The following is a 15,430-nucleotide window of genomic DNA, read 5'->3' as shown; positions in this document are numbered from 1 at the left end:
CCTGGAACAAATGGAGAAGGCTTTATATGACATAAGGATTCTGAATTTTGTAAGAAGCCATGCCACAAGTAGTTCTAAGCAGAACTTAAGAGCTGTTCACATTTGTGTTCTATAAAGATCACTTTAGCAGAGTATGGCAAAGGCTTAGAGGGGGCAAAGATTAGAGGCAAGGAAGCCAGTCAGGAAGCTATCTAGAAGCACACAACAGAGATGATAAAGGTGACAGCAGAAGCTGTCGAGTGGAAGGGAAAGAACTGTAGGACATGAGGAAAGTGATTCCTCTAAAATCACTGAATGGATGAAGGGTAAGGAAGGAGGTGGAGGGACTCTAAACTCCCTTTCAACTTTTGTCTCCCATGAGTCAATTATTCTGAGGCAGCTGGATCAAAACCTTTCAATTAAAGGAAAGATTCTCATAAACACACCTAATGAAAATATATTTTTAGAGCTTTATAAAATGGCTTATTCTGAATTCCTGCTTTTAGACTAGTGGAATATTGTGTTTTTAAACAGAACTCTATATGGTTAGTACAGAGAGAGTCAAGTGGTTAAAGTTGATTCTTTGTTCAGAAGATACACCATAGGCAAGTAAATTGATACTGTTAAGTCACCCTGAATCGTGCAGTATGCTGTGAAGAGGCAAAAACATTCCAGTTGTGCTTACATTCAGAAATTCTATGAGGTAGCTTAATATAAACACCCACGAGACTCTGAGAGCCAGAAATAAGAATAGAGCCTATAAGCAATATCCACAGCTAACCTGAAGTCAGAACTCATGCTTAAAACTCCTCTTACCCATCCCCACTCACCTTTTTGACTCGGGGTGTGTTTGTCACTTATTCTACCATAAGCACTGTCTTTACATCATTCTAATGCTTTCTACACTTTTCTTGAAAGTTTCTCTCCTTGATCCCATCCCATCCACTCCAGCCCCCTGTAAGTTGGCTACCACCCAGAACATACCAGTAAGATGGCTCTTGCAAAGACCACCATGTCTTCCGAATTGCCAGCTCCATTGGCCCTGTCTCGCTCCTCATCTGATCTGACCTTTATGCCGTGTTTATGAAACTCTCATTGTGACATCACAATCACTCTTTTTCTCCCTCACCTCTGTCCATGCTGCCACTATCAGGCCCATGGGTTCTTCCTTTCAGCTCTACACTCTCCCTGGGTCATGTCATGCACACATGCAGCTTCTTGATACAGATGGTGTTCATTCTCTGGCCGGAGTCGTGTCCCTGTGTTCCATAAATGAAAATTTAACTTTTTTTTTTTTTTTTTTATGTTTATTTATTTTTGAGACAGAGAGAGACAGAGCATGAATGGGGGAGGGTCAGAGAGAGAGGGAGACACAGAATCCAAAGCAGGCTCCAGGCTCTGAGCTGTCAGCACAGAGCCCGATGCGGGGCTCGAACCCACAGACCGCGAGATCATAACCTGAGCCGAAGTCGGACGCCCAACCGACTGAGCCACCCAGGCGCCCCGAAAATTTAACTTTCTATTGGACACCTTCGCCTCCTTGTCCCTCAGGCAACTCAAATTCAACACATCCAACGCTGAATTCCTTCTTCCCCCAAATGTTTGCCTTTTCTGATTACAGTCTCATCTTGTGACAACTAGACCCCTGTATTCCTCTGTGGGCATGTACAACTTTTCATAACTCCCTCTACTGCACACCTCCCCATTCCAAACATGCTCAACTACCTTTATTCTGCCAGATGTCTTGCACTCATTATAAACTCTGAGTCTGTGCACATGCTTAGAAGGCCTTCTTGATACATATAAAAACACATACAGTCATTTACTTCATCTGGCTGCATTTTACTGAAATTTCAAGCCGCTGTTAAGGATTTACTTTCTCCAGAAAACTTTTCTGGCCCAGACCTCTGTTGTAGGTGACCATATTTTGAAGTTTTATGGTGGCTTTTACTCTTTTGTAGTAGTTCTCAATAAGGTGTGGGGGAGGGGAAGACATAGGAGATAGAAAGGTGCTTTGCCCCGCAAAGGACATTTGACAAGTGACATGTGACATGTGAAAGTGTCTGGAGACACTTCTGGTTATAACAAAGGATTGGGGTGCTACTAATATGCAGTAAGTAGAGGCTAGGGATGGTGCTAACTATCCTCCAGTGCATAGATGCCCACAACAAAAAATCATCCCGTACAAAATGTCATTAGTGCTGAACTTGAAAAACTTTATTCTGTTCTAATTCCATATTTCTTTTTCCGTTTCTCTCATTAAATTATAAGCTTTTGGAGAACATGGACTGTGTCTTATTCAACGTTATATATGTAGGAAGTAACAGGTTGTTCAGCATAGTAGATGCCCTGTATGAGTGCATAAATAGGTGAGTAGATGGATGGATGGTTTGAATGGCTTCCCATTCTAGCCCAGAAAAAAAATCTATAGTTATATGTAGGCTGAGGACAATAAGTTTGATGTGTCACTCCTGAAGTCACCCTGATGCCACTTCTACTCTTTGAGATGTTGATCATGGAGAGAAGTGGGAAGATTCAAACTATGGATGCGTGTTTCTGTTTTGTTGTGTATTTAAGTATATGTCACTTTATTTATTTAAATGTCTTTTATTGGTGAGTGAATTAAAACAATATATGTGTTTATACCCATTGCTAGTAATCAACAAAGGTCTGGGCACATATGATAAACAAGACATTTTAGCATGCTGTGATGAGAAAACATGGTTTGATTTAAATTCTGGTTTCATTCTGGGGCACCTCGGTGGCTCAGTCGGTTAAGCATCCGACTTCAGCTCAGGTCATGATCTCACAGTTCGTGGGTTCAAGCTCCGCATCAGGGTCTGTTCTGACAGCTCAGACCTTGGGGCCTGCTGGGGATTCTGTGTCTCCCTCTCTCTCTTCCCCTCCCGCCCCCGTCTCTCAGAAAAAAGTAAACATTAAAAGAAAGTTAAATTCTGGTTTTGTTCTAATACTGAGCTTTGTAAACCTAAACATGAGTTTTATTGCCATTGATCTTTAATTTTTTCAACTTTGTTTTGTTTTGATAATGACATGAACTAAATCATATAAAGTACATGGTACATAGTGCTCTCAATAAATCTGACATCCCTCTGCCTCTTCTCCAAGCTACCTCTATTAAGAATTGCATTCGACTCAGAAACAGAGCCCTGATAATCATTGCTTAAACAGATAGTTTATTTTTTCCCCCAGAAAATAAGTCTGGAGGTCTGCAATCCAGGGTTTGTATGATGTTTAAGGAATCCAGGCTCCTTTTAGCTTAATACTTACCAATGCTAAAGTATGGCCCTGATATTCAAAATGCATGCTAGAGTACCAGTCACCAATGCTGTGTGCCAAGCAGCAGATTAGAGGACAGAGTGAGGATGGTGATGATCTGTCTCTTTTAAAGAGAAAACAGAATACATTCTTTTATTTTAAGTTTATTTATTTTGAGAAAGACAGAGAGAAAGTGTGAGTGGGGGAGGGGCATAGAGAGGGTGAGTCAGAATTCGAAGCAGGTTTTGCACTGTCAGCGCAGAGCCCAGTGTGGGGCTTGGACTCACAAACCATGAGATCATGACCTGAGCCAAAGTCAGACACTTAACCCACTGAGCCACGCAGGTACCCCCAAAATACATTCTGACACAGTAAGAGTGCTTATGTGTAAATTGTTTAACACCTAGTATCTTGAATATAAAGGACAGAGGGGCCCCTGGGTGGTTCAGTCAGTTAAGCATCCAACTTTGTCTCAGGTCATGATCTTGGGGTTTGTGACTTCAGTCCCCACATCGGGCTCTCTGCTGTCAGTGCAGAGCCCACTTTGGATCCTCTGTCCCACCCCCCTCTCTCTGGCCCTCCCCCATGCTCTTCCTCTTTCAAAAATAAACATTAAATAAACAAACAAACAAATGACAGAAATGTAGCACTTAAGAATTCATTTTACCTTTCTATACCTAACGTTATTTTATTACCTCTAAGTCATGTGCATGTGTGTATGTTGTGTGTGTGTGTGTTCCCAAATAAATTTACTATATTTTAATACAGACTTACAGAAATGGAGCTCCTCCTGGTAGCAAAAAGCACACCCAAAATTTTTCCATAAACAAAATCAGGAATCCTTAGATCAGGGTTAACATGACTAGTGATAAGTCATATTGCTATCATTTATCCCATTTATCATTGGTTTGAAGTGATGAAAAGGGCACTTTACCTTTGTGATATTCTTTAAAAAGAAAAAAAAAACCCAAACTCCAATTCAATTATGAAAAAAAAATTAGACAACCCCAAATTGAGGGACATTCATAAAATACCTCCTCAAACTTGTCAAGGCCATGATAACAAAGGAACAACTGAGAAACTGTCACAGACTAGAGGAGACTAAGGAAGCTTGAGGCATAAATGTGATGTGCTAGTCTGAGATTGGACCTTGGACAGAGGAAGGACATTAGTTTAAACACACACACACACATACACAACCAAGGAAAAACAAACAAACAAAAACTATAAGAGGCACATTAGAGGAAACTGGGTGAGGAGTATATGGGAACTCTCTGTATCATCTTTATAATTTTTCCATAAATTTTAAAAGTATTCCAAAATGTGGCACCTCAGTGGCTCAGTCAGTTAAGCATCTGACTCTGATTTTGGCTCAGGTCATCATCTTAAGGTTCATGGGATCAAGCCCTGTGTCAGGCTCAGCACTAACAATGCAGAGCCTGCTTGGAATTCTCTCTCCTCTCTCGGTCCCTGCCTAGCTCCCATGCACCCACACTCTGCTCGCCTTCTCTCTTGGTCCCTGCCTAGCTCACATGCACGCACACTCTGTCTCTCCCAAATAAACTTCAAAACAATAAAAAATTTAAAAAATAGGGGCGCCTGGGTGGCTCAGTCGGTTAAGTGTCCAACTTCATTCAGCTCAGGTCATGATCTCACAGTTGGTGAGTTCGAGCCCCAGGTCGGGCTCTGTGCTGACAGCTCAGAGCCTGGAGCCTGCTTCAGATTCTGTGTCTCCCTCTCTCTCTGCCCCTCCCCCAGCGGCACTAGGCACTCTGTGTGTGTGTGTGTGTGTGTGTGTGTGTGTGTCTCAAAAATAAATAAACATTAAATAAAATAAAATAAAAAAATAAAACTACTCCAAAAATGTTTATTTTAAAAAATATGAATTACTGGCACACATCGAAAGCCTGTTATGTTCATTTGTGTAGGACATTACCTACAATTGATACATTTGAGAACAATCTCCACCTTTGTCTAGTTTGTTTCCTGCTGTTTCCCCAGTGTCTAAAGAAGTACCTGACATAGACTAGGCACTCAGTAAATGTTGTTAAAAGTTGTTAAAAGTTGAATGAATGCACATATGGTTCCTTCTGAGAATGAATTTATGTGTTAACATAAGGGTAACATCAGGAAAGAAAATGCATACCAGAAAAACCTCTGATCTGTTTCTGAGTTATTGTGATTTTTCAGTATATTATTTTGTAAATTGTTAGAGCATTCTTACTAGTCCTCTACCTCATAGTCCAGGAGAATCAGCATACTTTTTGTCTATAATTTTTCTAATGGAACATTTTTTGAGGGGTAGGTCCTGGAGGAGTTGGTAACTGTCAGACACTTTATTAGAAATAAAGGGGTTTGTAGCACTGATTCTAATTCAAGGAAACCAAAACCTTTTTATAATCCTATCAGATTAATAGATCAGGGATTAGAAAGCTGCACAACACTAATCTTCTATAAATTAGTAATTTTCTCTCTATTAGTATAAAAAAGAACTAATGGGAAAGGCACTTGATTAAAATCCCAGCCTTACCACTTACCACCTGTGTGATTATAAAAAAGTTCTTCAATCCCTCTAAACCTTAATTCCCTGTTAAAACTGGGATAGTCGTACCTCACAAGATATATGCAGTCCTCTATTAATGAAAATACAGGATAGATTGCTGTAACAACAGCCCAAGGACACAGTGGTTTTCTCAAGGCAAATGCTTGTTTCTGCCTCATCTAACAACCCAGAAATGGTATAAAGGCTTTTGGGGAAGCCTCCATCCTGTTGCTTAGCCGTCTCTGATCTGCATTCCTTTTATTGCATGCTCAAGTCTCCACCACTTCCACATTCCAGGCCACCAGAGGGAGGAAAGCTAGAGGAAACATACCTTTCTTTCTAAGGGAATGACCCGGAAGTTATCACTTCAACTCCTATCTCATTGGCCAGAACTTAGTCATGTGGCCCCAGCTAGCTGCAAGGGAACCTGGGAAATGTTTTCTTTATCTGGGAAGCAGTTTGCTAAACTAATACTTCAGGTATCATGGAGAGTAGCAAGAAAACTAGCAGAGCCTTCCTTCAGCACCTGGAATAGTGCCTCACATGGAATGAATGCTCACCAAATGATATTTTCTTTAAATCATCTGGAAGGTGATTAGTGTGAAAGGAGAAGGTAAGTGGAAACATTTTCTCAACTATGCATTACTTAGATTTTAGGATAGATCCTCCTGGGAAGCTGTGTTTACATTTGAAAACTTGCCTATCTTCTTGTAAACTAAAACACAACTCCCAAGAAATGAGGTTTATATCATCCTAAGGAAAATAAGCTGCAGAAGTAATAATTCAATGTGTACTTGTTTTTATATTTAATGGCTTCAGCTCACTACCCTTCTAGCTGAGGAAACTCTGGTAGATTAATTTAGAAGTAGCTGTGCTCTGGTGAAAAGGGGAAGATGCAAAGTGAACTATGCTAGTCATTTTTAATGTAGAAATTCCTTTGTTTGCTCAGTTGTAATTTTGTTCATCAGAATTTTTCCACTGTTTACTCTTTTCATGGAGTCAGTTTCAAGCTTTTGGCAATAATTTATATTTACAGACATGGGACTGCATCTTTGGAAATTTTTTCATTTTTCTACTGGTTTGGTTTGATTGTTTTCCTGAGGATATTTAGTATAATCTGCTGAACTTGGACAGTTTTATTCTAGGCAAAGCAGTTTATACTGAGCCCCATTTATGCTAAGCCTGCCTAGGACATTTTTACATTCCATGGGTCCTAACTGTAGGTTTTCAGCCCCTCATGTGATCTAACAGGCCACACGGCCATCCAGCTGGCAGCTGGACAGGACTCAGATGGCCCTGCTTTTTGGTGACATTGGTAACATGAGGGGTGAACATGATACTGGTTATACTGGTTGGCTTGGGCTGCCATAGCAAAATATCATAGACCAGGTCCCCTAAACAACAAATATTTATTTCTCTCAGTCCTGGAGACTGGGAAGTCCAATGTAAAAGTTCTTGCCAAGTCAGTTTCTGGTGAGAACTTTCTTCCTGGTTTGTAGGTAGTTGCCTCCTCTCTGTGTCCTCACATGGCAGAGAGAGAGTACTCTGGTATCTCTTCCCCTTCTTGTAAGGTTATCAGCCCTATTGGATTAGGGCCCCACCCTTATGACCTTATTTAACTATCACTGTAACTATCATGCCCTACCTCCAATCCATATTCACTTTGGAGGTTAGGTCTTCAACATATGAATTTTTGGAGAATAAAAACATTCAACCCTCAGAACTGACCCCCCCCCTTTCATTTATCATGGTACCCACAAAGGGTGAATGTTTTTTCTGATTGCCCTGTGCCACCCTGGGCAACCTACTTAAAAGCTGCTACAGTAAAAAATTGCTCTGGTGGCTTCCTAAAGTCTCTTTCTCGAGTGAAATATTTGGTTTAATGTCATCGTTTGGCCCCACAAAATGCCTTGGGGATTGTAAAATGTTAAGGTATTACAATGTAATAAAGTGTTATTTGTAGAGCACTCTACAGTTTTCTTGCCTACATTATCTCTTGAATCCTCATGGTAACTCTGGAGGGATGGTTGGGATATATTATTGGCTCTATTTTATATATTAGAAAATTGATTGCCACTGAGACTTCATTCCAGGCCTTCCAATTTCTAATCTATAGCAGACCATATATGAGCTGGAGTTTGGCTCTGGAGTCACTGAAGTTTGGTTTCAATCTAAGTTTTGTCGCTTATTAACAGTAAGTGGGAAAATTACTTAACTCTCTAAAATTTCTCAATCTTCTCTGTGACTTGAAAATTAGAGTACACCTCACAGGTTTCTAATGAAAAGTAAATTATGTAATGCATAGAAATTATTTAGCATAACACCCACTGCACAGAAAATTGTTCAAAATTGTTGGTTATTATTTTTTAAGCACATATCAAATCCTATTGCATTGAGTTTAACTGTCAAACCAAATTTATACATTTTTTGGACTTGAAGATAAAATATTATTCAAATTATGTAGACTATTGTACACAAGCTTATAAGTGTTATAAAATTCATAATATGAGATATGAGCACCTTAACTGTCACCTGAATATCTATCTCTGTGTGTGTATATTCATTCTTGCCTGGTCAAGCAACAGATTAACACAGTTAATAATTAGCAGATATTTTAAACTCTACCAGTTACACTTTAAGCAAGCCAATGGGATTTTTTATCTGACTTTGGTTTGAGGTCATTACATGCTCACTAATAAAGTAAACTGAGTTTGGAATTCTTGTTTTTTCATTTCATACCAGTAAGCCAATAACACTCAACATATGCTAATAATTGTGATTAAAAGAACATTAAAGAAGCAAAGCTTTAGCTGCTTGAAATTTGGTATACAGAAAAGTACAGTTATTTGCAGTTCTCCAAATTATCTAGGAAATAATTTCTACCAAAATACATATTTTCCTATGAGTCTGATTCTAAAAGTCTAACATAAGAGGTGATTGTCACATAAGCTATGTCAACCATAACGACTGGGAAGTAGTCTGCCACTACTGTGCCCAGATTTGTCGGGTAATCTAATGTGTATGTGGGGATAAATTAATAATACATACCTTAATTTGTCTTGCACATTAATCCTGATTCTCAAATGGAATAGTTAATTACAGAATTTCATACATTTCTAGATTTAATATGTACATGTGATTGTGGATATACGAGTGAGTAAGGGAATGTTCTTATTCAGATCATTAGTTCTGGTTAAAGTTTCATGCGAGAGGTCAAATAAGCTTTTCTCAGGTAGGAGAAACTGTGCCAAACCTGGAGTTAAGATACTTTGGAGCAAAGTGCATTAGCATTGTAAATGTCATTAACTCTGATTTGCTGAACAAACAATGAAAGGCCAATGTGACTTTCAGCCTTCAGGAACACGGTCTAGTGACTTTGAAACGTAAAGGAACTACTTCCCACTAAGTACATGGGTTAGTAAATTCTGAACTGTCTTGATTGGAAATTAATAATACTAATGACTTGAGTTGACCCTAAATAGTTCTCAGCATCTGGGCAAAGCAACTATGAATATATGGATGAGTAAGGTATCTGGTAGCATAAAATTATTTTCTTTTTATGCCTCATAATGGTCTCAGTGTGACTACTCATATGGACAGACACTGACACATACCCTCTGATGGTTTTGATTTGAGAAGGGAAGATGACTATGCTATGACAGTTTGCTTTGTTATACCTGTTACAGTTTTAATATATGGTTTAAGTTGTAATATGTACTCAGAAAGGAGAGTTACACATTACCTTGTATAGAACTCATTCACTACCTTTGTCCCATATGTTTCTTTTGTTTTCCCTAGTAGATTCTGGAGAACAAGGATCATGTCTCACTCAGGATAAACACAGGACCTGGCTCATGATAGATGCATAAGAAATATTTGAATGAATGCATGAATGTATTTGAACTAATAAGTGAGTCTATGATACTTAAATGTGCAACACATAAATACGAACATGTATGAAGAGTTTTATCCATGTACATATGGACACATACCCAGACACACACATGCACACACACACATGCACACACACACATCCCATATTCAGAGTACTGTAACTAGTTAAAGAAAGTAATGTCTAAGGTATCTAGCCAACAGCAATACCATATAAACATGTAATTAAATAATGAGTAATTGTCAAAACAGAAAAAAATTAATAATTTATTTTTTTAATGTTTTAATGTTTATTCATTTTTGAGAGGAAGAGAGAATGCACAAAGTGGAGCAGGAGCATAGAGAGAGGAAAACACAGAAACTAAAGCAGGCTCCAGGGTCTGAGCTGTCAGCACAGAGCTGGATGCGGGGCTCGAACTCACGAACCACGAGATCATGACCAGAGCCAAAGTTGGACACTTAACCAACTGAACCACCCAGTTGCCCCCCAAAAATTAATAATTTCTTAATAGACATATATCAGTTTAAAAACATTATCAGGGTTACAAAATCAGCCCAAGAAACTCACAGAAGCATACTAACATCCGTTCACGGCCACCAATTATTTGGTGTGTGTGTGTGTGTGTGTGTGTGTGTGTGTGTGTGTGTGTGTTGTGTGCGCGTGCAGGTGTGAGTGCGTGTGCACTTTTTTTGTTTCTTAAACAAAGACAGTCACTACAGCCCAAAAAGCAATTATTTTATTCATTGTTTTATCTTACTGTGGGCAGAAGTAGTATTCATCTTAGTAATTTACTAAAAACACTGAAACATAATGATCCAAACTTTTGTTAAAAAACAATTATTATTTTTTTCTAGTAAGAAGTTATACAACTTACAAGGTTTTAATAAACCCTTAAATTAACCTGATTTTTTCCCTCAAGATCAGTAGTTATAAAAGAGCACAGGTCTAGTTGCCACATTTTCTACTAGAAATATACTGATATACACAGGCAAAGTTTCTATTTAAAGAAGATACCAGCTCTGCATAATTAGAGAATTATAGTAAATTGTCTTACAGATGGAAAGGATGTACATGTATACTTTTGGCACTTGTTATTAGAGAAACTTTGTTTCACTATGAGATTTTTTATATCTGATATATAATCAACTTTATATTATCTACTCTAATGAGAACCAGAAGTAGCTTAAAATGGAAAAAAGAAATTATTCCAAGATCTCATCTGAGAAGGCAGCTTTGGCTTACTTCCCCACTAATATTGACCTTAAAAAACAAGATCTCTTCAATCCAACTGGGCCTGCGTAGTCTGCTTTTTGTCTCATGGAGTATTCTGAAGGCCTCAAAGAAAGTCTTAGGTTTTACGCTAGTAACCCAATGTTAATAGGGCTTCTCCTCCATGTCATTTGTAGGTAATCGTTGTAGGTAATGATTACTCTTTACTGCCTCAGTGTATTTTTATATACAGTTTTCTCCTGGATTCTATATTCTCATGTGAAGAATGCTTGAAGCCATCTGTTAAGAGCTTTTCCTCAAACCCTCTCCACTAGCAAAAGGACCAGGCTTTATCACAACACACTTAATTATTAATACCTCAATCAGGAAGGCAAACATACTAGTGAGCAGAGATTACTAGAACAAGATAGTCAGTTGAACTTACTCTATATTTGTTGAACTGCCTGAATTTTTAAGCCTATCATGGATATAGAATTAGAACTGGGATCCAAACATCTCCTGCCTCCTGCCCTCTTCCCTGAATTATAACTCCGTGTAATCACAGCATCTCTTTGCCACCAATTTTCTCTAAAATTGTTATAGAATATTTGAGTCATTATGTTTGGTAGTTGTTAAATAAATATTTGCCTAGAACTAGACATACCTAAAATAAAGTGTGTGTGTGTGTGTGTGTGTGTGTAACTAGACATACCTAAAATAAAGTGTGTGTGTATGTGTGTGTGTGTATATATATACATATAATATTTAGATATTTAGAATATTTAGAATAAAGTGTATTAAGTATGGTGATATGGAATGTAGATATGATGGGAACACAGTGGAGGAATACTTTACCCAGTCTGAGTTAGTCAAAGAGAGGCTTCCTCTCTTAAAAAAAAATGCATAGAAATAAGCAGATGAAGTGGGGGAGGAGAGAAAAGGGTCAGTAGGAGAAAAATCAGAGGTGAGAAATTGCATGACGTATACAGGTAGCTATAAACAGATGTGTGTCGCTAATGCAGTGTTTGAAACAGGGATGGTGAGAAGAGAAACTCACATGGTAGTTAGGGGTCTCATCTTGGAAGGCCATGTTAGCCACATGAGTGTAAGTTTGATGATGAAGGCAAAGTTCCATGGGCATGGAGACCCTGCTGGTCTTGTTCATTCCATGTTCCCAACATGGTACATTTATCTGACACACAGGTCCTGGTCCTCAGCAGAGGTTTTTTGAGTAGATGAAATGAAATAGAATGAAAAAAAAAAGGATTTAAGTGGAAGATTTGTGTGGATCAGTTTAGATTTTTGGCAATTTGTTCTAGCAGCAGCCTTAGAGGTGGAGCCAAGGAGAATAAATGTGGAGTGAAGGAGACCAGTAATGATGGGAAAAGGTGAGGATCTGAAGTAGGGCAGTGGTCAGTCACAGGGATGAATTTGAGACATATTGGAAGACTAAATATGTCAGACCTGGTGTTTGTGTGGCTGTGTGGCTGTGAGAAAAAAAGGAAAGGTAGGAGGCCTGTGTTATGGTAGTTGCCATCATTTAATTTAAAGAATACTAGGAGAAGAGTTGTCTAAGGGAAGAATCAATTTCAAGTTTTTCTGAAAACATATTAGAATTTAAATTTCTTTCCACTTTTGCTTTAAAAAATGAACCCATGGATAAATTCTAACAGGTTTTCAACTAAGATCTTCTAGAACTTTAAATTTTTCAAATATTTTGTGGGTATTGTATTAGCATTAGGTGAGAACATAATCTAAAAGCATGGGCACCTCTCCTTTAAAAGACTTTTCTGATAACACCAAAACATTTTGGCATAATTAGTTACCACTTTTTTTTTAATTTTTTTTAACATTTATTCATTTTTGAGAGACAGCACAAGCTGGGGAGGGGCAGAGAGAGAGGGAAACACAGAATCTGAAGCAGGCTCCAGGCTCCGAGCTGTCAGCACAGAGCCCCATGCAGGGTTCGTGGGGCTTGAACTCACAAACTGCAAGATCATGCCCAGAGCTGAAGTGGGACGCTAGACCGACTGAGCCACCCAGGTGCCCCACCACTTTTTCTTTACATACAAATTTTAGTAGAGAGAGAAAAATGTTAATTGTTCGTTCTTTCCTCCCTTTTGCTTTCCTTCCCCCACCCCCATATTCCTCCTCTGAGTTGAGCATTCTGCAGTGAACAGGGGGTGGAATCAGCCCCCACATGGAGCTTCACTCAGAGTGGCCTTTGAAAGCTTCTCCACTTTGCAAGGGAAAAGAGCAATGCTTAGAGGCCAAGGAGAATTCCAAATAAACAGCATTCCTACTTCTGTTTCTCAGTCTGGTTGTAACATTTGGTGAGGGGCGAAAACAAATCCAACAGAACAAAGGGCCACCCTTCATTTGAACCTAAAGTTCAAATAATGTTAAATTTAATTGTACTCAGATGGTTAAAAATATTGTTAAAATATGTAATTCTTGCACACTGAAGATTTATAAGAAGTATGGTTAATGTTCTTTCTTTCTCAGTCTTTGGCACTGGCTCTCTTCCTCTTCTAAATATATCTTTTATTATCTCAGGATATTCCTTTAGGATGAGTAACTTCATTCTCTCACATTTCAGAGTAAAATCTTTCAGCCCAAATAAGTTTGGTTCTAGACATGGTTACGGGGCATCCAGCTGGCAACCAGGATATACAAAGCTGAAGCTTGGGGCAGAAGCAGGGCTCTGTGTAGCAGTCCTTTGCAGAGACAATGCCCTGAGAAGCAGGGGTCATCCAGGGAGAGCGTGTAGAGGACCACAGAAAACCAGTGATGAAACCCAAACATCAACATACACAGAAGAGGAAGAGCAGGCCTTACAGGGACAGAGCAACTTGGTCAGAGAGGGCAGAGGAGGACCTGGAGAGACATATCTCAGGAGGCATGGCTAAAGAGAAGTTCAAGAAGGAAGGAGGCAGACAGCAAGGGAAGCAGCAAGCAAACCCACTTCTTTCTCATTAGCCTTGCCTCCTCAACCTGGCGTCTTCACAGTCCCTCTCACACGACTCTTCTGAACCACGAGGGAAGATGTTAGGTGGTCCACCATTGTTTCTGTACTTATGTTAATGATTTATGCCATGTGAAGAATACAATTTCCTCTGTGTGCAAGTATGACATTGGATTAGGCTCTTTTAACGTCACTTCCATCTAGTTTGTTTATAGGCTTTGTGGCTTTTAATGGTCTTTTCCTGTAAGGAGCTACAATTAATTTGACTATAATGTGAGTGTTTCAATAGTCATTATTTTTGTGGTTACCCGGCAGATTTCACCATTGTTTACTCGGGGATATTTTTTAGTCCACTCTGCTCCTTGTTCTGGATGTAATAGATAAATACCTTGCTCAGAGCCAAACAGAAATAGTTTAGATTCCACTTCCATGGACTTTCTACTTTGTTGTTTGCATTAAGAGAACTCCTAACAATTTTGAGAAGGATAAACAGAAAAGTTTATTTTCTTGTACAGTGTTCTGAGTAGGACAGTGCTGCCTGTGTGATTCATATCAGTTCTGGTCTGTATTTTATCCACAGAATCATGCAGTTCTGTTGTTCCCTGGATAGATGGTGGTTTAGATATGTTTCCCCCCTGCAAAATGCAGTTCACATGTAGGATTCAAACCCCTTAATCTAGGCATGAGTAGTACTTCTACTGAGGCATTCTCATTGTGTTAAGTTTTACTTGCCCATTCTTCCTAGGGAAAGATTTTGTTATCAGTCTTAAAGATCATCATAGTAAAGAAGTGATTTTAAAAAATCATTCCTTTTGGTTCACAGGTATACGGGTCTGTGTAAAGATAAAGTAAGACGGATCTAATAATACTATACTTTTTATCAAGCAAATGTCAAAACTCGCTATAAGCCTTATTTCCTATGGCATTTTGGTGAATTCCTTTTGATTCTGCTTCTTTTATTTATGAAAAAAAACTAAGATATAAAGAAATAAAGAATTTTATCCAAAGCCGCACAGGCATTAGATATGAGTAACCTTGGTAATTCTGATGCAACAACTTGACTTTTTCCTCTAAGCTTGCTTAAAATATTGATAGAGCCCTTGAAAGCTTTATCATCCACTTTTCTTTTTTTCCTCACATAGCATCGATTTCTATTTTTTTAACTTTAAAAATTCACATAGCACAATTGTTAAGAAGTTCAAAAGTAACTTTCTTAAATTTGGCTTTTCACCTAAATTTTATATTATTTTTTAAAGACCCAACTGTACTGCATATAATACAGCTAATAAATAATTCAGACAATGTTCATCAATATTGAGCAAAATGACACATTTACTTTTGAAAAGTTTGTTTTCAAAAACTGAACCCATCCTTTAGTGTCTTTTTGTTTGTTTGCTTGTTTGTTTTTGTTTTTACTTTTTCCTGGTTGCTGCTAATTCCATAAAGGATTGATAGCATATCAGTTGATGTATAGTATGGCAAAATAAAAAATAAAAATTACATTATTCCTTTTATCCAAAACTAAGTGTTATTACTTAAAATGTTCCTTCTGGTATTAATAGCCCAT

At 38.4% G+C, this 15,430-nt stretch overlaps 1 protein-coding gene across 8 annotated transcripts in view; it reads left to right on the top strand.

The window, feature by feature from the left end:
- The window catches only part of ZNF385B (zinc finger protein 385B), a 448,508-nt gene that overhangs the window by 320,749 nt on the left and 112,329 nt on the right, over nucleotides 1–15,430 (top strand). The window contains exon 1 of one of the 8 annotated variants that reach the window (XM_042949288.1): nucleotides 6,319–6,410. The exons of the other annotated variants lie outside the window; for them this stretch is intronic. The gene's annotated coding sequence lies outside the window, so the exon portion shown is untranslated. Of the gene's footprint in view, nucleotides 1–6,318; nucleotides 6,411–15,430 lie in introns of those variants that run through there. 8 annotated transcript variants of the gene reach the window in all.

The sequence above is a fragment of the Panthera leo genome, chromosome C1 (assembly GCF_018350215.1).
Source record: "Panthera leo isolate Ple1 chromosome C1, P.leo_Ple1_pat1.1, whole genome shotgun sequence".
NCBI classification, from domain to species: Eukaryota; Metazoa; Chordata; class Mammalia; order Carnivora; family Felidae; genus Panthera; species Panthera leo.
This window is presented reverse-complemented; position numbering and strand designations above follow the sequence as displayed.